Genomic DNA, 27,814 nt, shown 5'->3' on the forward strand with positions numbered 1-27,814 from the left:
TCATAAATAATACACAGGGCATCCACACTAAGGAATTTGATTCCCATGAATGACCGAATAAAGGTGATAGTTGGATTATTGATGTATGGGCATTAATAGTCCTTGTTCCCCTGATTGCTGTTCTCTCTCCTTCCCCCTCTCTCCCCTCTACATGTCCACCAATTTTACTATTTTTTACGCTGTCTCTTTGAATTGAGACATGTGTAATGATTGGTTCCACTATGCCCGTGTGTGGACAAGTGGTTTTTAAGTAATATATTGATCATTGATCATGAAAAAATTTTGTGGCTCTTTAAAAATTTGAAATTTAGTAAAATGTAATTTTTGGCTCTTCCGACCCAAAAGGTTGCAGACCCCTGGCCTATAGATAATAGATTATTTTAAATTTTTTAAATTATCACTGTTTACCAACTCATTACATTACGTTATATCAGTTGTCATTTGTGCAACGGACATTTGATGTATTGCAAATAATTCCTGGGAATATGTAGACTGGGTTTTCAAGGACTCTCTCTCTCATGTTCTAGTTTGCATACCAATATTATGTTCTTGTCAAGTCAGTATGCAAAGGGGGAAATGTTAAATATTGGGTATTGGAAAATAACTTGTATCCCAGGCCTGAATGGGTTAACATGGTTCAAATGTGCAAACTGACTTGCCACTATATACCTCTATACATACACTATCCCTCCCATATACCATTGTTCCCTAAGTCTGGAATGTGATTGATCGGAAACATATGGTCTTAGGGGTAATACAGTGGGGGGGGTTCCAACAGGGATATATATCAGCAACAAAAGGCTGGTCTCACAGATATACAGACACACACACCCTTATACACTCACACACGCTCTCACTTACACACATTCACACGCACACATACATTGTTACTATTTTAAATTAATACAGACATACTTTGTACTGTATCGGGAAGCAATATTGTTTGTGACTGGCTTAATCATTGGTAATTTGTATGTAACTTCTGTAGCTCTTTTCCACACATTAAATATACTTTAAATATCCCCTTGGTGAGTGGTGTTTGTTGCCCATAGTACTTACACAGATATATTAGAGAAAGGATAGTTATAACATGGATCCATTTCTATAATCCAACTTTTTTGATAGCTGCACCCCCCCTGCTGCTCTAGGTCCCCAGTTGGCCTCTTTGATCATAGATCAAAGAAAGCAATAGCCCCAGGTTTCCCGCCCACCAAATGGCTGGATACGGATAGTCTGCTCCCTCTGCTGGAGTTGCCCCCTTCCCGCATCCCCTAAATGCATATTTAATTAAGGGTCTCTGCAGGAGACCAGGTGGTGATAGGGGTTAACCCTTTGCCATGCCAAGCCCAGGGTGCCTTGGCATGACAGGGTGCCAGTGTGTATGTGCGTTTGCTGATCCCCAAGATGGCGGCTGGGAACAGAAGGGGCACAGCTATAGGTGGGGGGGGGGGGGCAATGCTGTTAAGGAGCTCTGTAGTTCTGGACATGCTATGGGGGCACAGATGGGGCAAATGTCAGTGAAGGGATTAAAGAGGGGGCACTGCTGCTAAGACTAAAAATTTGCCTGCGAGGCTTTACTTTTCCTTTGATTAAAAATGTATCCAATATATTCACTCAGAATGTTATTATTGCCCCATTCATTCAGCTAAATCTCCCATAACAATGCGAATGTGAGGGGAAAAGGTTTTATATACAAGATATCAATTCAACTTTGTGTTTAATCAGTGATTTACTTGTTTATAAAATGAGGCTTTTTGCCCCTTTGGTTCTAGGGTGAGACAGAGACTTGCCCCCTAACAATGAGGCTGCTAATCCCCATTAACCTGTTACTGACCCCCCAATGGGGCCCCCCCAGAGGTGGGAAATGGAGACTGGGGGAAACAAAACAGCAGAGCTTACAATTGGTCTGACAGTTACACTGAGCTTCACTCCATTTTGAAAATGTCGGGAAAAATGTCGTTAAAACGTCATATAAATGTCGTTTAAACGACAAATTCACAAGAGTGTCTGTAAACTGTCTTTCACAGTGGTGGTTGAGTTGGAATTTAGCCGGATTTCTGTTTGTGAATCTGGAGAAAGTGTTTTCCACCACTTTTTCTCCAAAAAAAGGGCTCCCTCCACTTTCGTGAATTCCCCCCTAAGAGTCAGGGACCTCCTTCCTACTGTATCTTACAGCACATGGCACTGTATTTCTACTTATTTATTGTATTTATTATAACACTTGCCCCCCTGTGTGTAGCTGTTTATATTGTAAGTGCTAAGTACCCCTGTAGCACTTTATTAGTTGCCCATATGGGGCAGTGCGGGGCATGTGGGTGCTGCCATACAGATGGCGCTAGCGCTAAAAGTCGCAGAGAAAAGCATTTTTTTAGATTTACTACACATTAAAATGGCTAAAAATCCCAATCCAATAATTCGCCGGCTAAATCTTGCTGAGATCGTGCAGAAGCCAATGGCAGAGTTTCCTTTCTGTTCCTGGAAGATCCTCCTTTTGTCTCGAAACTTTTGTTTTTTTGACGCTAGTTTTTGTGCGACAATTCAAAAAAGTTTTTTGCGACTTTCTTGCACTGACTTTCATGGAAATGAGTTTGTAAATTTGTAAAAATTAGAAATGATAGAATTTTGGTAAGTTGCCCCCCAGGGACCCATTTTCTAAGGTTTTTTTTGAGAAAAGTTAAAAAAAATTTTTTATTCATTTATTATTCATTTTTTTCGAGATTCACATGTGTTTTTTTTTGCCATTATACGATTTTCATTATGATTTTCATACGACTTGAATAATTTTTTTTTAAAACCATGAACATTAGAGATTTAGAAAACGGACTTTTTTAGACTGACATAAAGCACCGCCAGGTCCCATGGGAGGCTTTTAATATTCACATTTTTATTGTAAAGAAACGCAGAGAAATGGAAAAGTCAGTGACAGCCCCGGGGCCCTGCACCCCCAAGGTATCTCCGCCCCCTTCTGGGGCCCCACCCGACATCCACCCCTGAATGTGTGTATGTGAAACGCATGAGGGGGGACATCAGCGGCCTGGGGAAGCGGCAACAGGGTCTGGTCTGGGCCGCTGGTGCAGTGCGGCAAATTTTTTTGATCACACCCACTTTTGTGGCCACGCCCCAATTACCACACCCCATTTTTTAAAAAAATACTTCTTTTATATAGTAGAAATGGCAGGATCAGACGCAAATGTGCTATTCCCTCATACTGTACTACCTAAGGGAAACAATATAGCAACTCCTACATATAAAATACAAATATACGGGCGCAACCTTATAAAAGGGCCTGGCTCCACCGAACAAGGAGCCGCATATAGAGAGGAGCCGCTGAAGAAGAGGAACGCCTGACTACAGCCAGCGCATCCCACTGTCAGGGATAGTTCCATGAATGTCCCGCAGCGGGACAGCGGGATGCGCTACCAAAACCGGGACTATCCCGTGGAAAGCGGGACAGTTGGGTGGTATGATGTCTCCTATCCGGGAACCTGGGTCAAAACCAGGCAGGGGGCAACCCTATCCAGAACCTACTGAGCATGCCCACATCTTATCTACTATTTTGCATTCTTTCTCCCCTATGGGTTTACTAACATATCAGGAAGTAAGTGGCTCTTTCCTGCCAGAGACTGCCACCTCTACATGGGATCAGGGTTGGACTGGGGGGTGCAGGGCCCATCAGGGCTTCTGCCTCAGGTGCCCCTGCACCCTGCAATGGCCCCTGCCACCTTCTACTCCCCTGCAGAGGCCCCCGACCCCCTCCCCCAAGAAACTTACCTGCAGCGTGTTGGGGGGAGGGAAACGGTGGATCACGGGAGCGCCCTGGGGGGGAATCGGACCTGGGTCACTGAATTTTTTCCCGGTACCCCGGCGGCCCAGTCCGACACTGGATCTGAAACCTGCTCTTGCTGCTGAACTCATTCCAACTGAGATTAGGGTTGGACTGGGCTGAAAAATCCCGGTGGGCCCCGGCTCTAGTGGGCCCCGGCGGCCCAGACCCGACCCTAGCTGGCGCTCTCCCTGCCCGACTGTTCCTCCCCTGGTGCGTTAAATTTATGCTCTTGGGGGGAAGTTGGGTGGGGGGCCCTGCGAGGGGGGTTAGGGGGGCCCCTGTGGGGGGGGGTGTGGTGGCGGGAGCCCCAGTGGGCCCTTCACCCCCCAGTCTGACCCTGACTGAGATCACCACACAGATTCTAACTGTGCCTCGTTGCCATAATTGCTGAGATTAACAAGATGCAGTTGGAATAAAGTTTATTGAAAAAAAAAAAAGAGCCTAGTAAAGGAAAAGCCTTGATGATGTCAGGGCCTTACCATGTGACCGCAGGCAGGAAAGATGCTCCTCCCCCCCGGGAAACTTTCCCTCATTTCTCTCTGAGAATTTCTGACAGGCAGTTTAACAGGTTCATTCAGCTTATTAGACACTAAGGGGGAGTTACTATATGGAGGGTGTTGTGTAACTACAACTCTCACTGCCAGGTGTAAGTGCAAAGTTGAAATACAGCAACAAGGAGAAAGGGAAGTGCAGGGTTAAAGCCACAGGGGCACATTAACCCTATGGGTCCCTACATTAGCCATTGTTTCATGTGTTGCTGTGAGGAAAATGCAAGATTATAAATGTCCGACACCTCAGCGCTGGGAGACAGGGGCTAGGGGAGCGGGTATTACTGTACTGAAGCGCAGGCGCCTCAGGATAATGTTTCTGTGAGGAAAGGTGAAACCCCATTAGGGGCTGGAGCGCTTCTCTCTCAGTATGGGTGAGGTAACTTTTATACTGCATTTGCCTCCATTTTGTTTAAAGCTCATTAGTGAGCAGGGAACAAACCCCGGCCCTTTATTCAGTAAGTGTGTGGGATAGTAAGGGGGTATAATAATGTTTAGTTCGGTTTAGGGGTGGGCCAAGCCGACTGGGCACCCTGGCAACCTGGCCGGCCATCTTGCCCCAGCATGCATCATGGGAGGTGTGCTGCACAAGGGAGCAGGGACAAGAGTGCAGACTAGGGGGGGGGGGGGTTTGTGGCCCCTGAGGCTCCTCCAATGCCGCCCCCTCGGCTCTCTCTGCACTAGTGGAGCCATTTTAAAAAATGGAAATTCGGCACTTAAAGTTACCAGGAGTGGATATTTGCCGGCCCTGCTGCCTGAGGCGAGTGTCTCATCCCATGGTACCTGACTAGGGCATACCTCCCAACTGTCCCGCTTTCCGCGGGACAGTCCTGGATTTTAGAGCACATCCCGCTGTCCCGGATAGTTCCATGAATGTCCTGCATTTCCGTAATAAATTACGGAAATGCGGAACATTCATTGACTTACCCGGGACAGCGCGATGCGTTGGCGCTCCTTCCTCCCCAGCGGCTCCTCTGTGTATGCGGCTCCTTCTCCGGCGGTCCCTGGCCCTTTTATAAGGTTGCGCCCTTACGCACGGGTGACGTCATTACGCACGGGCGCAACCTTATAAAAGGGGCTGGGACCGCCGGAGAAGGAGCCGCATACACAGAGGAGCCGCTGGGGACGAAGAAGGGAGTGCTGTCTGTATTGGGGGCACTGTGTATGGGGGAGCTGTCTCTATTGGGGGCACTGTGTATGGGGGGGCTGTCTCTATTGGGGGCGCTGTGTATGGGGGGACTGTCTCAATTGGGGGCACTGTTTTTGGGGGGACTGTCTCAGTTGGGGGCACTGTTTTTGGGGGGACTGTCTCAATTGGGGGCACTGTGTATGGGGGGGACTGTCTCAATTGGGGGCACTGTGTATGGGGGGGACTGTCTCAATTAGGGGCACTGTTTTGGGGGGACTGTCTCAGTTGGGGGCACTGTTTTTGGGGGGACTGTCTCAATTGGGGGCACTGTGTATGGGGGGGACTGTCTCAATTGGGGGCACTGTGTATGGGGGGGACTGTCTCAATTAGGGGCACTGTTTTGGGGGGACTGTCTCAATTGGGGGCACTGTGTATGGGGGGAGTGTCTCAATTGGGGGCACTGTGTATGGGGGGGACTGTCTCAATTGGGGGCACTGTGTAGGGGGGGGACTGTCTCAGTTGGGGGCACTGTGTATGGGGGGGACTGTCTCAATTAGGGGCACTGTTTTGGGGGGACTGTCTCAATTGGGGGCACTGTGTATGGGGGGAGTGTCTCAATTGGGGGCACTGTGTATGGGGGGGACTGTCTCAATTGGGGGCACTGTGTAGGGGGGGGACTGTCTCAGTTGGGGGCACTGTGTATGGGGGGGACTGTCTCAATTAGGGGCACTGTTTTGGGGGGACTGTCTCAATTGGGGGCACTGTGTATGGGGGGAGTGTCTCAATTGGGGGCACTGTGTATGGGGGGGACTGTCTCAATTGGGGGCACTGTGTAGGGGGGGGACTGTCTCAGTTGGGGGCACTGTGTATGGGGGGACTGTCTCAATTGGGGGCACTGTGTATGGGGGGCATTGTGTATGGGGGCACTGTGTATGGGTAGTACTGTCTTTTAGGCTATTGGGGGCACTGTGTATGGGGGGGGCAAACTGGTAGATAGTTATAACTCACTAATAACTCACTGCCTTCTCTCTATATTTGTATTTATATGTAGGAGTTGCTATATTGTTTTCCTTAGGTAGTACAGTATGAGGGTATAGCACATTTGGGTCTGATCCCGCCATTTCTACTATATAAAAGGAGAATTTTTTGAAAAAAAATTGGATGGGGTGTGGTAATTGGGGCGCGGCCACAAAAGTGGGCGTGGTCAAAAAAATTGCCGCGCTGCGCGCACCGAATCTTTTTGTCCCTATTTTCATTTTTCAAATGTTGGGAGGTATGCTAGGGGTAGGCAGGAGAGGTACCCGTCTGGCACCCAATATCATTGCACCCAAGGCAGCTGTCTCTTCTGCCTCCCCCCAGTTCCAGCCCTTGTTCATTTATGCCCCCCTATTGTGCTGTCTGTGTGGGCAGTTCTCCCCCAGGATCAGTGCTCTCAGGTTCCAATATGGCCGCCTGTGGTTGTATGGAGGGGCCTCGCGCTCGCCCATAGATACCGGTCCTACATCAGTCAAACTCACATTATAAATGGAGGTTACTCAGCTGCATAGAAGCCATGGAGAGGGGGGGGGGGGTTGTAAGGGCCCCAAACTTTATAACCTGGGATCAGAGTAGTTATGTCTGTCATGAGTTTGTGAGGGAGGGATTTGTTTCCAATGGGAACCATTTACTAGCGCAAGTAAAGAAAATATCAGGTTTTTAGGTCTGAATTATTATTATTATATTTAATATCTTTATTGATTTTATAAAAACAGAAAATAAACATAAACATTATTTTAGGAATTGAAGAAGAGGAGCAGAGCAGGTGGGGGGGGGGGCAGATTGTGGTACTTATTATGTGGCCATTACAATAATATTACACATTTCAGGTGCAGTTCAGAAGACGTGGGGGCTGTTGGTTTCAGAGTTAAGAACCCAGAACAGCCGGATACTGACCCATTTGTCCCGGGACCCTCTGGCAAGGTAGGTGGCTCTGTAGTATGGCAGGGCCGTATTCACTCCTCCCTTCCATGCTCTCACTGTAGCTATGGTGGGGCTGTTCCACTTCCCAGATTGTAAGGAATCTACCCACCTGAGGGGGGAGTCACTCAGGACAAGAGTAGTTCTTTGAGGTCTAAATCAATGGTCAGCCAATGAATGGGCAGAGTTCTGCCTTTTGCTCCCACACTACTTCCTGTTACAGTTAGAGCTGCATCACTTCCTGTCAGCTGATCTCTGAGGGAGCACACAGCCCATTGCAAAATGGCGGCTCAAGGGAAAGATGTAAAAGATGTATATTTATTTATTGCACCATTGGTGGTGCCTATAGCCCGAGGCTCTCACTGCATTGTACAAATGTACCGCACTGAGTATACAGGCGCCGCTATATAAACACACTGTGCCCATTGGCTGTAATGGTTCCTCCCCATCTCAGAGATGCCGGCTTTATGCATAAATGTAGAATATCATCTATTAATTATAAAATTTTGTGTAAGTATTATGGTCAAAGTACCACTCACCAAGGTGATAACAAAATATCTTTATTGTGTGGAGTTACAAATTATATGCAAAGTACAAACAGCCAGTCACACATACCCTTGTAGCTCACAGGAGTAATCTGTACAATTACTGCATATGAATATAATGTTAAGTATATGTGATATGTGTGTATGTTTCATATATGTATGTGTGTGTCTGGGTGTGTGCCCATCTCTCAGGAAGAGAGACCTGTCTGTCCCTCCAGGGCAGAGAGAGAGATGTGTCTGTCCCTCCAGGGCAGAGAGAGAGATGTGTCTGTCCCTCCAGGGCAGAGAGAGAGATGTGTCTGTCCCTCCAGGGCAGAGAGAGAGATCTGTCTGTCCCTCCAGGGCAGAGAGAGAGATGTGTCTGTCCCTCCAGGGCAGAGAGAGAGATGTGTCTGTCCCTCCAGGGCAGAGAGAGAGATCTGTCTGTCCCTCCAGGGCAGAGAGAGAGATGTGTCTGTCCCTCCAGGGCAGAGAGCAAGATGTGTCTGTCCCTCCAGGGAAGAGAGAGAGACTTGTGCCCCAGAGTATATGCCGGGTGTCAGTATGTCCCGACCCCCCAAGTATCTATAAAAGGCAAGAACATATGTTAAAAGGCGGCTCAGTCCTTTCCCAAATTAACTTACAAGTATGTGTGACTGGCAGCTGTACATTTCATTTGCTATGGAATTATAATTCTGTGAAAATATCTTACAATAAATGTCAACAATTATTTTTGTATTCAAAAAGCCTTTATTAACAACAATGAAAGGTTACAGCGTATATCTTTGGTATATTCGTAAATAGAAAATCAGAGAAAAGTTTACTCCTTGATAATCATTAGCAGAAAAATAGCTCTAAATGTCAACAATTGTAGGAATTTCCTGAGACAAATCTCACGCAGGGAACATTTCATGTGAAAATTTGAATGACTTCCATAAATGCAAAAGAAAAGAGAATGTAACCCTACAGGGAGGCAGCGTTAGATTAAGGAGTGGGAAGAAAATGGCTGCTTACTGCCCCAGTGTGTCCCACCCATAATGGGCAGTGGGTTTGGTGGGTTTCATACCCCCATTAAATTAGACTGATAAAGGGCAGGATACGACCACTGCCTAAATCTGTCCCACTGGGAGGGAGGGTCACCGTGTGAGTTTGGCCACTTGTCCATTTCTTCGACACATTCCCATCATCATCATCATCATCATGTATTGATAACATTTATTTATAACAAACAGGGCCCTTACAATAATTTACCAAACAAAGGTTACAGAGTAAATCATTAACCTGCTACTGGAAATAGTGTTTCTTTCCTGCATGTGGATCAGCTGGTACTGTTACACTATTTCTGTATATCTCCCCCTAGTGCTCAGGGGCTGTCACTGCACTTACTAATGATTCTCACCCAGATATCTTTATCATCATCATCATCATCATCATCACCCCACCCTACCCAGAATGCAGCATGGAGGGGCTCAGTGAAGGAGGCAGAGAAGGTGTGTAAGTGCCTGATTGTCTCACTCAGCTCATAAAAGGACAGGCGTCCGGCCTCATAGTCCAATGAGATCCTGATTCTCCTGCAGGCAGGTTTGAGAGGTAAGTGTTTGCCTTTATTGCTATGTGTCACTGAATATGAGTCCTTATAAATATCTAAACACCAGGATTTGTTGTTATACCCAATCCAGTCATCTCTCTCTATACTGGGATAGGCCACGCCTACCCGCTGCTCCCCTGACTCACTGACCTCCACATCCCAGTAATGTCGCCCTGAGGGGAAACTCCTGGTGCTTAAAGCCTGAGGCGCCCACTGAAATCTCTCTGGGGATTGTGGGTAATGCTGGGCTATTGAGTAGGAGGCAGATTTCCTGTCCCCTGATACAGATAGATAATGCCCAGCCGTGTTTATATCCAGTACCAGGTCTGTAGCCTCCTGCCCAGGGAAGCACCATCCCTTTACCCCAGTCACAATCTGATCCAACCCTGTGAGTAATGTCTCTGAGATCCGACCCACATTCAGATCCCCTACAGCCGGGGCATTTATATCCTCCATCTTTCTGCGCTTTCTGTCCCCCCCCTCAGCCTCATAAAATTCAGTCCCATCAGGTTCCCGTGCCTGTAGGACAGTGAGTGGAGCTGCCATGTTGCACAGCTCCTCAATGTGCCGGATCTTCCTGGACAGCTCGTCCTTCTTTATCTCCAGCTGTTGGATCAGACAATGGAGTTGGCGGGAAACCTTCTCTTGTTCCCTGGAGATGTCCCTCAGGAGTCGCTTCTCTAGGGCTTCCAGCCGTTCCCTGATGCCCCTAAACAGGGCAGTGACTCCCTTTGTCTCACCGGCTGCCCCTTCCCTCCGGCGCTCCTGCAGCCTCTGGATTTGCCCCTCAGTCTCCTCTCTCTCGGGGCTCAGTTTCTCCAGAACTTCCCTCAGTTTCTCTTTCTTCTTCTCAGAGGTCTCCTCATTCAGTGGCTCCACCCTGTGGCCCCTGTGCTCTCCCACCCTGTAGCACGAGGCACAGATACAGACTCCATCCTGGGGGCAGTAATACTCCAGCAGTAGCTCTGGGTGCTTGGGGCAGTATCTGTCCCTCTGGGAGGGGGTGGGGGCAGTTAATTCATGTTCTGCTAACTTTCTGTGCTCCCTGGCATGTTCATAGCACAGAGACACGTTGCACAGGAGACATGTAGAGCAGGCAGTAGCATTGGGGAAATAGCAGTCAGTACAGTAGATCCCAGGCCCATGCTGCTCGGGGACAGTAGGGAGGAGACGCTGCACTAAGCTGCTCAGTGTCACATTTATGTTCAGTTCTGGGCGCTCCCTGTATCTCTCTCTGCATTCCGGGCAGGTCAGATCCTCCTCTATCCCCTCCTGCCGGTCCCAATGTCTCCCAATACAGCCCCGGCAGTAGTTATGGCCACAGGGCAGGGTAACAGGGTCGGTGTAGAACTCCCAGCACAGGGAGCAGCTCAGCTCATCACTCACATCAGCAGCCGCCATGACTGGGAGCAGGAAGTAGGCAGAGACAGGGGGCGGGGCCTGATTCCTACTTAAAGTACCAGTGTGACTGCTCTGTGAGACTGACTGGATCACATGGAGTAAAAGTCAGTTGTTTGCCTGTTGGAAAGGCACTGTTTCCTGTGGCTGATGTGCATTTGCAGTAAGGGTTAGGGAAAGGCCGGCTGGGGGTGCTGGGAGTTGTAGTACAGTAACGGGGAGTCCCCGCTCTATTCCCTGTAGCTGATGTGCATTTGCAGTAAGGGTTAGGGAAAGGCCGGCTGGGGGTGCTGGGAGTTGTAGTACAGTAACGGGGAGTCCCCGCTCTATTCCCTGTAGCTGATGTGCATTTGCAGTAAGGGTTAGGGAAAGGCCGGCTGGGGATGCTGGGAGTTGTAGTACAGTAACGGGGAGTCCCCGCTCTATTCCCTGTAGCTGATGTGCATTTGCAGTAAGGGTTAGGGAAAGGCCGGCTGGGGGTGCTGGGAGTTGTAGTACAGTAACGGGGAGTCCCCGCTCTATTCCCTGTAGCTGATGTGCATTTGCAGTAAGGGTTAGGGAAAGGCCGGCTGGGGGTGCTGGGAGTTGTAGTACAGTAACGGGGAGTCCCCGCTCTATTCCCTGTAGCTGATGTGCATTTGCAGTAAGGGTTAGGGAAAGGCCGGCTGGGGGTGCTGGGAGTTGTAGTACAGTAACGGGGAGTCCCCGCTCTATTCCCTGTAGCTGATGTGCATTTGCAGTAAGGGTTAGGGAAAGGCCGGCTGGGGGTGCTGGGAGTTGTAGTACAGTAACGGGGAGTCCCCGCTCTATTCCCTGTAGCTGATGTGCATTTGCAGTAAGGGTTAGGGAAAGGCTGGCTGGGGGTGCTGGGAGTTGTAGTACAGTAACGGGGAGTCCCCGCTCTATTCCCTGTAGCTGATGTGCATTTGCAGTAAGGGTTAGGGAAAGGCCGGCTGGGGGTGCTGGGAGTTGTAGTACAGTAACGGGGAGTCCCCGCTCTATTCCCTGTAGCTGATGTGCATTTGCAGTAAGGGTTAGGGAAAGGCCGGCTGGGGGTGCTGGGAGTTGTAGTACAGTAACGGGGAGTCCCCGCTCTATTCCCTGTAGCTGATGTGCATTTGCAGTAAGGGTTAGGGAAAGGCCGGCTGGGGGTGCTGGGAGTTGTAGTACAGTAACGGGGAGTCCCTGCTCTATTCCCTGTAGCTGATGTGCATTTGCAGTAAGGGTTAGGGAAAGGCCGGCTGGGGGTGCTGGGAGTTGTAGTACAGTAACGGGGAGTCCCCGCTCTATTCCCTGTAGCTGATGTGCATTTGCAGTAAGGGTTAGGGAAAGGCTGGCTGGGGGTGCTGGGAGTTGTAGTACAGTAACGGGGAGTCCCCGCTCTATTCCCTGTAGCTGATCTGCATTTGACTCTGTTACTGTACTACAACTCCCAGCACCCCCAGCCAGCCTTTCCCTAACCCTTACTGCAAATGCACATCAGCTACAGGGAATAGAGAAAGGACTGCAGATTCCATGTGACTGGGTTAGACTCCAGTCATGTCACTGATAACAAGTAACTGGAGCTGAGTAGGAATCAGGCCCCGCCCCCTGTCTCTGCCTCATTGCTACTTCCTGCTCCCAGTCATGGCGGCTGCTGATCTGAGAGACAAACTGAGCTGCTCCGCGTGCCGGGAGATCTACACCGACCCTGTAACCCTGCCCTGTGGCCATAACTACTGCCGGGGCTGTATTGGGGGAACGTGGGGAGAGCAGGGGAAGAGGAGGGAGGAACCTTCCTGCCCTGAATGCAGACAGACATTTACACACAGACCTGAACTGAAAAAAAATGTGACTCTCAGTAAGATCTGTCAGGGCTTCCGTTCTACCCCCCCAGGGCAGGGGGGTGCCAGGAATATCTGCCCTACCTGTGATTCCCCTGTAGCTGCCGGTACCTCCTGTCAGAACTGTGACCCCTCTCAGTGGGATATTAACCTGCCTATAGGGAGCGGCCCAGCAGAACCTGCACCTACTGACCCCCCCAACTCCCCCAGGAACAGAACCTGCCCCGCACACTCACAGATGGAGCTGGAGTATTACTGCCCCCAGGATGGGGCCTGTGTCTGTGTGGCCTGTTGCCTTGTGGGAGAGCACAGGGGCCACAGGGTGGAGCTGCTGAGTGAGGCCTCGGAGAATAAGAAAGTGAAACTGAGGGAAGTTCTGGGGAAACTGAGCCCCGAGAGAGAGGAGACTGAGGGGCAAATCCAGAGGCTGCAGGAGCGCCGGAGGGAACTGCCGGGGAAAGCAGCCGGAGAGACAGACAGAGTCACTGCCCTGTTTAGGGGCATCAGGGAAGAGCTGGAAGCCCTAGAGAAGCGACTCCTGAGGGACATCTCCAGGGAACAAGAGAAGGTTTCCCACCAACTCAATGGTCTGATCCAACAGCTGGAGATAAAGAAGGACGAGCTGTCCAGGAAGATCCGTCACATTGAGGAGCTGTGCAACATGGCATCTCCACTCACTGTCCTACAGGCACCGGAACCTGATGGGCCTGAATTGTATGAGGCTGAGGGGGGGGACAGAAAGCGCAGAAAGATGGAGGATATAAATACCCCGGCTGTAGGGGATCTGGATGAGGGTCGGATCTCAGAGACATTACTCACAGGGTTGGATCAGATTGTGACTGAGGCAAAGGGGAGATTCACCTGGCGGGAGGCTACAGACCTGGTACTGGATACAGAGGCACATGATACATATGTATCAGAGGACAGGAAAACCTTATCCTGCACAGTTGGACATAGGTATAATCCTTACTGTGATATTTTCTCGATAGTGTTTAGAGATCTATGCTTAAGCACCAGGAGCTTTTCCTCGGGGCGACATTACTGGGAGGTAGAGGGCAGCGGGGAGAGATGGGAAGTGGGGGTGGCTTATAGCTATGAAGATCTGGATGAAGATGATTCTGATGAAGATAGGGCATGGAATCTATCAATAATCTGTGATACATATAATGTGCAACACAGAAATCATAACATGCCTTTACCTCTCAGGCCATCATGTGGCAGAATCAGGGTCTCATTGGACTATGAGGCTGGACTTGTGTCCTTCTATGAGCTGAGTGAGCCAATCAGGCACATATACACTCATACTGATTCCTTCACTCTGCCCCTTCGTGCTGCATTCTGGGTAGAACTGGGCAGTGTGAGAATCACTAGTTAGGGCTCTGCCGGGAGCTGATCACTGTGGGAAATAACCAGTTAAACTGTACTGTGCATCACAGCCGGGATGTTCCCCTTTCAGATAACTTGTAGTATTATGTAGAAAGCAATATTCTGAAACAATTTGCTTTCATTTATTTTATTATTTGTAGCTTCACCCCTTTTATCGGTTATTCATTGCTTTATACAGTATGTTACTCTGTATGCCCAATGTATGAAACCCACTTATTGTACAGCGCTGCGGGGTATGTTGGCGCTTTATAAATAAATGTTAATAATAATATTAGTTTTTCTAATTATTTCAATATTTGTTTAGCAGCTATCTGGTTGCTAGGGTCCATGTTGCCTTAGCAACCAGGGAGTGGTTTGAATCAGAGGCTGGTATATGAATAGGGGAGGGGGCTGAATAGAAAGATAAGGAATAAAAAGTAACAATAAAACTGGAGCCTCACAGAGCAATAGGGTTTGGCTGCCGGGGTCAGCTATACTGTTGCTAGGGTTCAAATTACCTTAGCAACCAGGGAGCTGTTTGAACGAGAGACTGATATATGAATAGGGGAGGGACTGAATAGAAAGATAAGGAATAAAAAGTAACAATAAAACTGGAGCCTCACAGAGCAATAGGGTTTGGCTGCCGGGGTCAGTGACCCCCATTTGAAAGCAGAAGATGAAACCATACAGATAAGGGCGGCACCTGAGCCATTGGCCCCACTTATGATCTGATCATTGCCCTGGGGGCCAAACAATCAGCCCAGTTTGGTTTACTGTGTGGGCAAATATCCAATAGTTTGGCAAACTTGGCTAATGAGCAGATCTATCAGGGTGTGGCCACAGCTTTAGTATGGTACCCGTGAGTGCCGCGCATCTCTAGTTCCACCCCTCGTATCAACCTGTGTGCCCCTCCCCTGGTAACAGAGCAGGAAGGTATTTGGGGAAAGTGGGGGTGTCAGGGGGTGAAACTGAATGAGACAGTTTGGGGCCCAACTCTCCCGCCCCCTTTCTGAGTTGGGATCTCATTACAAGTAACTGATGGATAAATATTTATTGCAATAGTTATCAGCCAGTAATGTAACTGTAGGGGACTGGGAAGTAATATGGCCGCCCCTTTTCCCTTTCTGCCCCCTAGTCATTTATATGCCTAAGGGGGTCCTTTTTCTAGAAGGGAATTAAATCCCCCAATGTAGGTCTCTATATAAATATATTGTATAAACAGCTCATATGTAAAACCCTGCTTCATCTAAATAAACCATTTTCATAAAAATATACTTTTTAGTAGTATGTGCCATCGGGTAATCCTAAATAGGAAACTGCCATTTTAGGTACTAAGGGCCGCCCCCTGGGACCATAGGAGTCACAGTGCACACAAACAAGCCAAGGCACACATACATGCTAGGCCCCATCAGCCAATGAATGGGCAGAGTTCTGCCTTTTACTCCCACACTACTTCCTGTTACAGTTAGAGCTGCATCACTTCCTGTCAGCTAAGAGCACACAGCCCATTGCTAAATGACAGCTTAAAGGAACAGTTCAGTGTAAAAATTAAACTGGGTAAATAGACAGACTGTGCCAAATAAACAATATTTGCAACATAGTTAGTTGGGCAAAAATTACTTCTATAAAGGCTGGAGTGGGCAGGTGCCTAACATAAACAGAACTCTACTTCCTGCTTTTTAGCGTTCTAAGCTGTTAGCAGTCGGTAACCAATCAGTGACTCGAGGGGGGGCATATAGGACATAACTGTCAGTTAATTTGCTATTGAATCTGACCTGTGCGCTCACAAACTAACTGACAGCTATGCCCCCATAAGATACTGTAAGGAGAAGGAAATGGGGGAATTTGTAACTCCACACAATAAAGATATTTTGTTATCACCTTGGTGAGTGGTACTTTGACCATAATACTTACACAGTATTTTATAACAAATACATGATATTCTACATTGGCATTGCCAGCCAGATACATACTGGGCTTTACATATCACACATATACCCACTTTTAAAGCTTCATAAGGGGGGATAGAGAATAGAGTGTGCCATATGTATGAAGCTTCCAGAATTCTGTAAGTAAAAGAACCTAAAGTGGATTTGTGTGTAAGTAGAAGAACCTAGAGCGGATTTGTGTGTAAGTAGAAGAACCTAGAGCGTATGTGTGTGTAAGTAGAAGAACCTAGAGTGGATTCGTGTGTAAGTAGAAGAACCTAGAGCGGATTTGTGTGTAAGTAGAAGAACCTAGAGTGTATGTGTGTGTAAGTAGAAGAACCTAGAGCGGATTTGTGTGTAAGTAGAAGAACCTAAAACGTATGTGTGTGTAAGTAGAAGAACCTAGAGTGGATTTGTGTGTAAGTAGAAGAACCTAGAGCGGATTTGTGTGTAAGTAGAAGAACCTAGAGCGAATTTGTGTGTAAGTAGAAGAACCTAGAGCGGATTTGTGTGTAAGTAGAAGAACCTAGAGCGGATTTGTTTGTAAGTAGAAGAACCTAGAGCGGATTTGTGTGTAAGTAGAAGAACCTAGAGCGGATTTGTTTGTAAGTAGAAGAACCTAGAGCGGATTTGTGTGTAAGTAAAAGAACCTAGAGCGGATTTGTGTGTAAGTAGAAGAACCTAGAGCGGATTTGTGTGTAAGTAGAAGAACCTAGAGCGGATTTGTGTGTAAGTAGAAGAACCTAGAGCGAATTTGTGTGTAAGTAGAAGAACCTAGAGCGGATTTGTGTGCAAGTAGAACAACCTAGAGCGAATTTGTGTGTAAGTAGAAGAACCTAGAGCGGATTTGTGTGCAAGTAGAACAACCTAGAGCGAATTTGTGTGCAAGTAGAACAACCTAGAGCGAATTTGTGTGTAAGTAAAAGAACCTAGAGCGGATTTGTTTGTAAGTAAAAGTACCTAGAGCGGATTTGTGTAAGTATCAGAGACACAGGGGTGCAGCAAGGAGTATTCTGCTTTCTGTAAGTATGGATTTTATTAATAATTTGTCAGGTAAGAGCAAATTAGAATTTAAAATTCCAAAAGACTTGTCTGATACAAAGTTATGGTCGTATCTTTATAGTCAGTGTGTGGGTGTGAATATAAAGTTAGATGGAGGAGGGGCATTTTCTAAACTAAAGCACAAAATTAACAATGTAATGTTAATGGTTAAAACATTTAACACGTTAATGTGCTCTAGTGAGAGGGACACTGAGGGGGTACAGGCTGTCTCTGGAACTCTGAAACTAGAGAAATGTGACTCAGTTAGTGCTGAGATTCTGGCAGAGAAACATAATGTCAGACTGACAGAAATTGAGTCAGTTTTGAAACAAAGTAAAGTGACACATGTTTCTGTGATCACTAGAGAACAGAGACAGTCCCAGAGTATGCCGGATATTAATGGCCCAGAGTTAGATTATCAAATGGCAAAGTTAAAATTAAAAATTGACAAACATTTGTTAAAAATTGCTGAGACTTTTCCATAGTTTGATAAGTGCAGAACGTTGATAGGAAATAGTCACATGTTTGAGACTTACTGCTCCAAGTATGATCTCTCAGAAGCACAAAAAATACCATGTTTAGAAGATGGCTGCCTGTGTCTGTAACAAGTCGGGTGCCAGACAGTATTGATAGTGAGTGCAATGAGTCAAACAGTAATCACTAATGCTGCAGAACTGATCAGTAGATTTGAGACAAGTTGCAGGATGATGTTTTTGCATTTGCAGCAATGTTTGATAAAGCCTACAGACTGGTCATGGAATTAACTGATACAAATCAACCAGCACCCAACTGCATGATCAATGGATTTGTGCAAAAATGTATATTTCTTGATCCTGTAGCTATTGTGCGTGCATCCAGTTGCAGTTCTTCCCAGGAAACAATAGCTTATATTGAGAAATATAGACTGGAACTTCTGTCCCGCAGCTCAGAATCTACTGACAAGCAGGTAGGATCCCTGAGATGAGAAGGTTTAAAGAAAGCCAATTCCTATGATTTTTTGGTTTGTCATTTTTGTGGGAAAATGGGGCACCTAATCCGCAAATGCTTTCATTTACAGATTAATTAATAAAAATAATTCTATGAGGAAAGGAAAAAGTCAGTTGAATAGAGATTCCCAAAGATGTGACTCTGGTATACAGACCAGCAACAGCTGCAATCCCAACATGCCCAGCCCAACCCATAGGGGTCAGGAGAGAAGGAGCTATTCTCTGTTGTTAAAACGGTTAATAGAAATGAAATCAAAGGGTTAATGTTGATTTGACCCTAATTATTCACTAGAGGTTTGTAACATTTGTATTAATTAACCAAAGGTTTTAGGGTTGATGTAATGCAAAGTTAATATATACATGGAAATGTGTTTAAATAGACTATCTTTCACATAAACGTATATTCAATGCAGGTCCCATATAATTGTGCCTAATTTGGGCAGGGTTGTCCCCAGAGTAATGAAACAATACTGTAAATGCTGCTAACTGGCGCCGGTAACCCTGGGATAGTGTGCAGATATTGTGTATGGGGGAGAATGTATCTAGTATGTTGCATTTTCATTTCCATGTATAGTGACTGTTGGAAATGTATCCTAAATTAAACATTAATTTGCCAACCTTTACTGAATAAGCCCCTATGAGATTTGAATACTGTAAGTCCTCATGATGTACAGTGTGTGTGTTTATGGCGCAAAAAAAAACCGCATCATCACAATGTGTTATTTACCTCACATTGCGTTAATTCTCGCATAGAAATAGTACTAACGCATGATTCACAAACACATATGAAGCGTTAAACCCGCTAAATATCGCATTAGTCTGTGCGAATATTAACCCCTACTTGGGGCAGGCGGTAATTATAGAAAAGTACAGTTAATGAGCTTTTGGCAACACAATAAGGACTTTGAGTGATGCAGCCGCCAGTTTGCAGGGAAATGGGCATTTTCAGAAAAGTAATTGTTACTTGCTTAAATATAGCAAGTGCCGAAATATGTCGCGCACAGCAGGAAATAAAGCACATGGTGGGAATTAATGCAAGAAAAACACCCATCTCAAGTTAAATAACACAAAGAATATCACAAAAAGTCGCAAAAAATAATAAGCAATAAAATTTTTACCGCATGCTATAAATAGCGCTCGTTTTATCGACCTTTATTGAATCGGCCCCCATGTCTCTAATATGTTGAACCTTGTTTTATTTTTCCTAATTTTCCCCAGGAATTATGGTTTAGTTCAAGTGGAAAAGGAAATTATTATTTATATTTTTGTTTCCTCTTTTGAAAGTGCATGAGGGAAATTGCATGTGAGTTTGTTGCTCATGTAGCCAAACAGATTCACCTACTGCAATATAATAAGTTACTGTAACTGAGTGACCCAAGGTAAGGGAATGATGTCCTTATGTTAAATACACAGGGATTGCAGTCACGATGTGTCACGTGGGGTTTATAGGTGCCTGACAGGTGGGGATGGTGATTAATATAAATAAGGGGGGATTAACATAAATTAACTGTCTGCCCCCTTTGCTTACTAATTGTTTCCTTAAAGGATAAACCCCATAGATAATATGTTGTAAATGAAGAAATAAAAAGTGCAGTGTTACTGCGCAGATTAATGTATTGGCATTTGTCTAAAATGTATAAAGAATGATATCTTGCAATGATATTTTTTTACGAGTACTCCCTATACATCTTACAGATCGTTGATGATTATATTTTGAGATTTATCGGATAATCTGGCCAGTTATACAATAAACTGTTTAAAATCAACAAGATGTATATGTTACTGTTTTTGTATGGCCGATTCTGGATCCACTGTTTAATTTTTATTTTGTTAAATGTACGTACACATTGTTGAATGTATATTGTATCAAGGTTGTAGTGTCTGAATGACGTTTGTCTCCCATTCGGCAACTGTTAAAGATATTTTTGTTCCACATGCCGGGATCCCTGAGTTAGCTATAGCTATAGATTGTATTACAGAAGTAGTTAGTACCCTGAACTGACTGTAAATCCATCATACACATACATAATACACAAAAGCTCCCCCTTTATTTTTTGCTGTTTTCCAGGCAATAACAAGTTCTGCATGGAATGACAGGGTAATACAGTGATTGGGTTATTATATACCTATAAATATATATCCAAAAAAGACCAGCAACACCGAGTTATGTTCCAAAAACAATCAATTGTGTATTAAAAACGCATGAACAGCCAACGTTACGTTTCGGTCCCCATCGGGACCTTTCTCAAGGCAACCATGCTAACCAAACCCATGTTCTATTTATCCATAGTGAACCAGCAAATAGGAAGTGACATCAGTGCACCCATGCCATAAAGTGACTATTGCAGTAAAGCATGTAACCAATGCTGCAAAGTGATCCGTGCCATAGATTATCATTAGATAATTAGTGCTCACATAAAGTGTCTATTGCACACATGCCATAAAGTGACTATTGCAGTAAAGCATGTAGCTAGTGCTGCAAAGTGATCCGTGCCATAAATTGTCATTAAAACATTACATGCCATAAAGTGACCACTGCAGTAAAATGTGCAGCGAATGCTATAAAGTGATCAGTGCCATAAATTATCATTAAAATATTCCAAGTGCAAATCTGGTGCTATTTAAATTAATACCCCTTTAAAACAATCATTAAAGTACAGTGAAGTGATTCGGCAAAGCAATCATTAAAAATCCGTGAAACCGTACAATACATCATGTTAAAAATATACACATTACAGTGTCATGATTTTATAGTGTGTACACAAAAAAGTGAATAAATACAATTAAACATATATCAATATAAGATTAAAAAACATCATAACATTGTATGTATGCTGCGCCAATCAATTCAAACCAAACACTATCCTAATTAGTGGGGGCCCCCAATCTAATTCAAGATCTGCCTATTATAACATTCACATGCATATGCACATATCAGTTCCACAGCAAGATATACCAACTTGAGGATCCCATTTACCTATATCATATAATAAATTGTAATAACTATACCAGCACAATCCCAATGTGAAATTGGACAGAAGAACTCACAGAAAACAGTTCAGCGATAAGGAGCTATTTAAGCCCCTAGGAGCCACGCAATCCAGTTCATATGTCCAAAATGCTTCTCTTTGGAGTAAAATACGATCAATGTCGCCACCCCTTTGCACACCTGAAATACAATCAATAGGCATGCATTTAAACGATGAAGCTGGATGCTTAGCATGCAGCCAGTGTTGTGCCACAGGTTGTTTGGATATATCCTGTTTTCCCTCCTTCTTTGCAGGTTTAGGGTCCAGAGCAGCCCTGATAGTAGCACGATGCATATTAATCCTTTCCTTTAACTGTCTACAAGTCTTGCCACAATAGATCAGCCCACATGGACACTTGATAATATATACCACATTACGTGTGGTGCATGTGAGCCTGTGTCTAATGGAGTATGATTTCCCAGTATGCGGGTGATGAAAGGAGTCCCCTACTATTAAGGTATTACACATTACACAGTTGCCGCATCTGAACACACCCATCTTGCCCATATTTGTTCGTGTGATATATTTGCTTACCGGATCCGCAGAGGATAATAGCTCCTTTAAATTCTTGTTCCTTTTATATCCGAACCGGACCCGTTTTCGATTAATCGCTGTCAATTCAGCATCAGTTTTCACAATGGGCCAATGCTGCAATATGGATTTTTTAATAAAAGGGGTGTGCGCATCATAAGTGGTCATGTAATACACAACATCATTTTCAACATCCCCCTCCTGTTCCAGTTTATCCCTCAAAATTGCCTCCCGGTCTAGGGATTTAGCCCATGTTGTAATTCCTGTGATCAGTTCCGTCGGATACCCTCTCTCGAGGAACCTTATTGCCATAGCTTCCAATGCCTCTTGCCTCTCTTCCGGCTTACTTGTTATCCTAACCACCCGTAACATCTGTGATTTGGGCAGTGAATTCAAAAGGTGCCGTGGGTGACTGCTGGTGTAGTGTAATAATGAATTTCTATCAGTAGGTTTCTGAAAGATCTTTGTATGTAACTGATTATTTGAATCCTTGTATACAGTTACATCCAAAAAGTCTATGCTGTGCTTATCCCTGTGTACTGTAAATCTTATGCTAGACGGTACACCATTCAGATCATTTACAAATGTCAAAAGATCCTCGTCTGTCCCATACCAAAGGAAAAACCGATCGTCTATGTAGTGCCTAAAATAAACCCCATGCTTGCGAAACAGTGGATGACAGTAAATATTACAAGTTTCGTACCAATACATAAAGATATTGGCATATGTAGGCGCTACATTAGACCCCATAGCCGTTCCGGTTAGTTGGAGGAAATAGTTATCCTCAAATTTGAAATAATTGTTGTGCAGAATAAATTCCAAAAGGGTCAAAATAAATTCCACAGGTGGACCAGTATATACAGGGTTATTGCTCAAAAGGTCTCTGACCGCATGTATGCCTGCATCATGTGGGATGCATGTATATAAACTATGAACGTCCATAGTGACAAAAAGAAAATTCCCATCCCCAGCATTAATGCTGTTAACTACACGCAAGAAGTCAGTGGTATCCTGTAAGTAGGAACCCAATTGTCTTACCAATGGTTGTAGGATTGTGTCCACATATTTAGCTATTTTTTCAGCTAAAGAACCCCTGGCCGATATAATCGGTCTTGCCGGAGGATTTTGTAAATTTTTGTGTATTTTGGGCAATGTATAAATTACTGGTCTTACCGGGTGTTCTACATAAAGCGCATCCCTCAGCTCCTCTGTAATCCAGCCATGCAGGCAGGCCTCATCCAGCAGCTTTCCAAGTTGTGACTGAAATTTAGAGGTGGGATCATATGTTAACTTTTGATAACATCCAGTATCCGCCAATTGATCCAACAACTCAGTCCTGTAGTACTCATAATCCATAACCACCACTGCCCCGCCTTTATCCGCAGGTTTTACAATGATGTTTCTATTCTCCTGCAGTCCCTTGAGCGTGACCCGCTGTTCTTTATTTAGGTTTCCCCTATGTTGTGTCTGTCTGGGGATATTGGACACCGTTGAATCAATAATCCGGGAGAAAGTACGTAAAGAAGTGTTAGAGGTAACCGGGCCAAAGTCACTTCTGGCCCTAAAGGGTGCATCACTAACGTCTCTGGATGTCATTCTATCCCCCTTGTGCTTAAAGTGCTCCTTTAATCTTAAACTGCGAGAAAATTTATAATTATCTACAACGTTCCGGAACCTGTGTGCTAATGTTGAGGGAACAAAGGATAAGCCTTTAGCAAGCACGCTTACCTCATTTGTTGTTAACTGATGCTTTGATAAATTTATCACTGCCTGCTCCGTGATGGCTTGCCCCCCCGACGGGGTGGTCTGCCACGGTCCCTTCCTCTTACTGTGCTTCCGGCCTCCACGTCTGTTCCTGGCTCTCTGCCTGTGCTCCCAGGCTGCTCTCCTTCTAAAAAAAACGGCGCTGTTTGTGCCTCCATAACCGCTTCCTCCTCTGATTCAGCGCTGCTTGACACATACCCGAGTGGTTCCCTCACACGCCGCGTCATCAGCCTGCGACGCTGCATCATGGGTCTCCCTCCATGGCGCCAACGATAAACATTATTATCTTTATAATCCTGCTGAACCCGGAGAAACTTTGATCGTTTAAAGGCAAGTATATCGCTCTTATACCGCACGACCTGTTCTTGTAATTTGCTGAGCCAGTCGATCTCCTTCTCATTCTTCAAAGTGCATAAATTTCCGGTCTCAAATTGCAAGATCTCCCCACGCACCGCTTTTAGCTCCCGACCCGTCTCTTCAATTACAAGCAACATTAGTTCAAATGAACACCTGTCCAGCACAGCACACCAACGATTACAAAAGTCCAGGCTATTGCGCCCAATAGTTGGCACATTATTAATACGGAAGCCCCGAGGTATCTTTTTTTCCCTATAATATTCTGAGAGAGATACCCCATGAAGGTGCAGTTCCACTTCCTTTTTTCGGAGCCGCAGTAATTCATGATAAGTCTCTTTAGCACCCAATTCGCCAAACGTGTCCTGAAAAGTATCTGCAAATAAAATCCTGTCCACTTCCTCAGTTGTGTATGGCCTATAGCCACTATCTTGCTGTGTCAATCCTTCCATATTGCTATATGCCTTCTGGAAGAATACAGGAGAAAAATATCTTTGATGATTTGCAAAGAAAAATCAAAAATCGGCAGGTGCTCACCAAATAGCATAGAAGCAATATTACAGCGAACCCAGGGTGGCACTCTGCTTCAGCTCTTAGCTCGGGTGCAAGGTAAATGACTTAAATATCCAAAAAAGACCAGCAACACCGAGTTATGTTCCAAAAACAATCAATTGTGTATTAAAAACGCATGAACAGCCAACGTTACGTTTCGGTCCCCATCGGGACCTTTCTCAAGGCAACCATGCTAACCAACCCCATGTTCTATTTATCCATAGTGAACCAGCAAATAGGAAGTGACATCAGTGCACCCATGCCATAAAGTGACTATTGCAGTAAAGCATGTAACCAATGCTGCAAAGTGATCCGTGCCATAGATTATCATTAGATAATTAGTGCTCACATAAAGTGTCTATTGCACACATGCCATAAAGTGACTATTGCAGTAAAGCATGTAGCTAGTGCTGCAAAGTGATCCGTGCCATAAATTGTCATTAAAACATTACATGCCATAAAGTGACCACTGCAGTAAAATGTGCAGTGAATGCTATAAAGTGATCAGTGCCATAAATTATCATTAAAATATTCCAAGTGCTAAATCTGGTGGATATTTAAGTCATTTACCTTGCACCCGAGCTAAGAGCTGAAGCAGAGTTCCCTATAAATATATATATATATAGGGTTAGTGACACTGATATTTCAAGGATAGAGGCCACATGGAGAAGATTCATCTGTTGGCAATGGAGACGATGTCCCCCAGGGAAACCTGATGTAAAAGTGATACAGTTGTAACACAGACTGAGATTTAGGGTAAAATTGAGGAAGATTTGGAGATACAAAGTGGAAATTCAGCAAAAGACAAATGGAGGATGATTGAAACGTGTCATTAACCTGTGTTTGTCTGGCTACATTTGGACTCTCTTCTAAAGAGGTTGTATCTTTGTCTGTAATTCCAGCTGGTGTTTCCCCCAAAGACTGTGTTTGCTGTTAAAGTACCTAAAGGGGTGTGAGGAATCTGTTATTAAGCTGAGCCGATAGAAGTTATATGTAAACCTGAAACAACTGTGTCACTACCCCCAGTGTTGCCCCTGCCTGCTACAGTATCTGAAACTCACTGACTGATACTCTAATAGCCTTCCCAAGCCTGCATAAGCCTAAAGCAGTAAAGCTTACCCACGCTGCACCTGTTCCTGACTCTGTATAGACTGGGTTCTAGCTCTGAGTAGCCAGAGAATGGCCGGGGCCTAAACAGGGTGTTGGTGAATCCCTGTACCAGTGCAGCTCCCTTATTCCCCATAGGGGCTCAGTAGCTCAGGCCTGAATGGGTGTCAAGTATTATTGTGTTCTGAGCCTTGCAAGACCAGAGAATCAAAGCTCCTACAGGGAATGGATAAAGATTCCAAAGAGATGTTCCCGGCATCATTAGCAGGAGAAATGTTTGTAAAGTGTTGTATAAAAGAATGTGTTAAGAAATAACAAGAGACTACTAGTTAATCTGATTTCTGGACACCTGTAATACTATTGGCTCCTGCTTAGGTACATGATGGTACTATGCTGTAGATAGACGGGATGAAGAAGTTACAATCAGCTACAATCACATACAGAGAGATGAGGGAGGTTGCACAGAAAGTTTAATACTAAAACATTGGGGGACAATGACTAAAGCTGAATCTAAAAGGAAATAAAGTCCATCTGAGTTGGAAGAGACAGGCTTAGGGACAGTTAGATTAGATCCTATATCCTATCGCTGTTTCCCATCCCATTACATGATAATGAATTGTTATTATATAATATTTACACCATGGACATTTCACAGGTTCCAAGAGACGTTTGCAGATCTGAGGATTTTCCCATGGACTTTACATCCCTGAGTTCCAAATAAAATGATGAGTTGAATGAATAGGGGATCCATTTGAGGGGAATTATGTACAATATGTTCACACAGAATTATAGTGACACAACAAATGAAATGTAACCTGTCAGTCACACTGACTTGTAAGGTAATTTGGGAAAGGACTGAGCCGCCTTTTAACATATGTTCTTGCCTTTTATAGATACTTGGGGGGTAGGGACATACTGACACCCGGCATATACTCTGGGGCACAAGCCTCTCTCTCTTCCTGTCACAACCTCAGGGCCGTGAGTTCCCAGACATAGGGCAGGACCCAAAGAGCAAACAGTTGGTATCACAGGATGAGGCGTTTATTGGAGAAATGGCAAGTAGCCATCAGCAGGTTCCCATAAGCCAGTAGGTGGTAGCCAGCCTGCACTCTTGTTCCTTAGGGAATAGGGAAATACACACAGTTGGGGGGAATCTTCTTGCCCCAGCTAAGGTAGATTCCAGGGAACACAGGGGAGGGGGTCCTGCCGTAGCTAAGGTTACACCCCAGACAAGAGGCTCCTTGGAACTCTTGGCAGCCACCTTTGTAGCCAGAAAGGGAACAGCCCCTGTCGTAAAACCAAAACAGGATTTGGCTCCTTCTGCCAACCCAAAGGCAGCTTCCAGAGGGGCCAATCATAGCTAATCCCACTGGGCCTATGGGAAGCCACCTAGTGAGCATGCCCAGTTCAGTCTTTTGCATTTACTAGACAGAGCACTGCTCTCACAAGGGGTAACTATGTGTATTGTGTCACTATGGGGTCTGGCTCTGTGTGCCCTCACAATAGGGGCAATTACATGGGGAGGGCCAGACAGAGCCGGCTGGATACACACAATACACACCTAGATGAGATTAACCTACACAATGCATCTGCTACAACAGGTAGGAGGGGGGCAGGGGGTACATTTCAGCATAAACAGAAATATATAATAGTTTCATCCAACTTATACAGTTTGTTATGTCACATTTCTCCCCCTTCCCAAATAGTGAGCCTGCTGGGGGCCTACACAGGTTCCCAGCAGCCTCACTAGCCAATTCCCATAAAGCAAAAGTCTTTAGTTCCTTGGGGGGGGCAGATTGGCAAAACAGGAATAACAAGATGAGGTGTAAACAGAACCCACAGGATCTAAGAGGGATATTTCAGGGCGGCCGTCATTAACCCTCTCTCCTCCATATGGGCGACCCTGTAATGTCACAGTTCTGGCCTCCAGGACAATAAAGGGGCCTTCCAGGGAGAAGGGAACAATCCCAGGTGGTACAGTCTGTATTCCCCCCCAAGCAGTCAGGCCAAGGTGTCTCATTTTCAAGTGACCCCAATGACCAGTGGACCCCAAAGAGTATTACCAAAGTTTTTACCCCCCTGCTTTTCCTTTAATTCTAAGTTCCACCCAACCTCTCTCAAGGCCCCGGTCCCTGTAACATTACACAATGGGGGACCCCTCCATCTGGGAGATATTGTAGGGACAGCACGGGGACTCACCAGTGTTTTATTTCTCTGTGGGGTAATTCTCTGGCCTTGTTGTCTGCCAGAGGGGGTTTCCGGAACAACTGCCCTGGTTACACGTTGTGCTTTTGGGGTGCCCCTTACTCCATTCCCAGAACTGACTGCTCTGATAGACATTGGGGAATCCTGAGCAATGCTTTCC

At 45.5% G+C, this 27,814-nt stretch overlaps 1 long non-coding RNA gene across 1 annotated transcript; it reads right to left on the minus strand.

Moving 5' to 3' along the window:
• Window positions 1–20,568: 20,568 nt before the first annotated feature.
• On the minus strand, window positions 20,569–23,824 carry LOC101730898. Its single transcript, XR_004220038.1, has 4 exons — window positions 23,401–23,824; window positions 22,846–22,932; window positions 21,676–21,789; window positions 20,569–21,281 (listed from the first exon to the last, which is right to left on the minus strand). It is a non-coding gene; the product is annotated as an uncharacterized LOC101730898 (long non-coding RNA).
• Between the last annotated feature and the right edge of the window lie 3,990 nt (window positions 23,825–27,814).

This window comes from Xenopus tropicalis, chromosome 8 (assembly GCF_000004195.4).
Source record: "Xenopus tropicalis strain Nigerian chromosome 8, UCB_Xtro_10.0, whole genome shotgun sequence".
NCBI lineage: Eukaryota > Metazoa > Chordata > Amphibia > Anura > Pipidae > Xenopus > Xenopus tropicalis.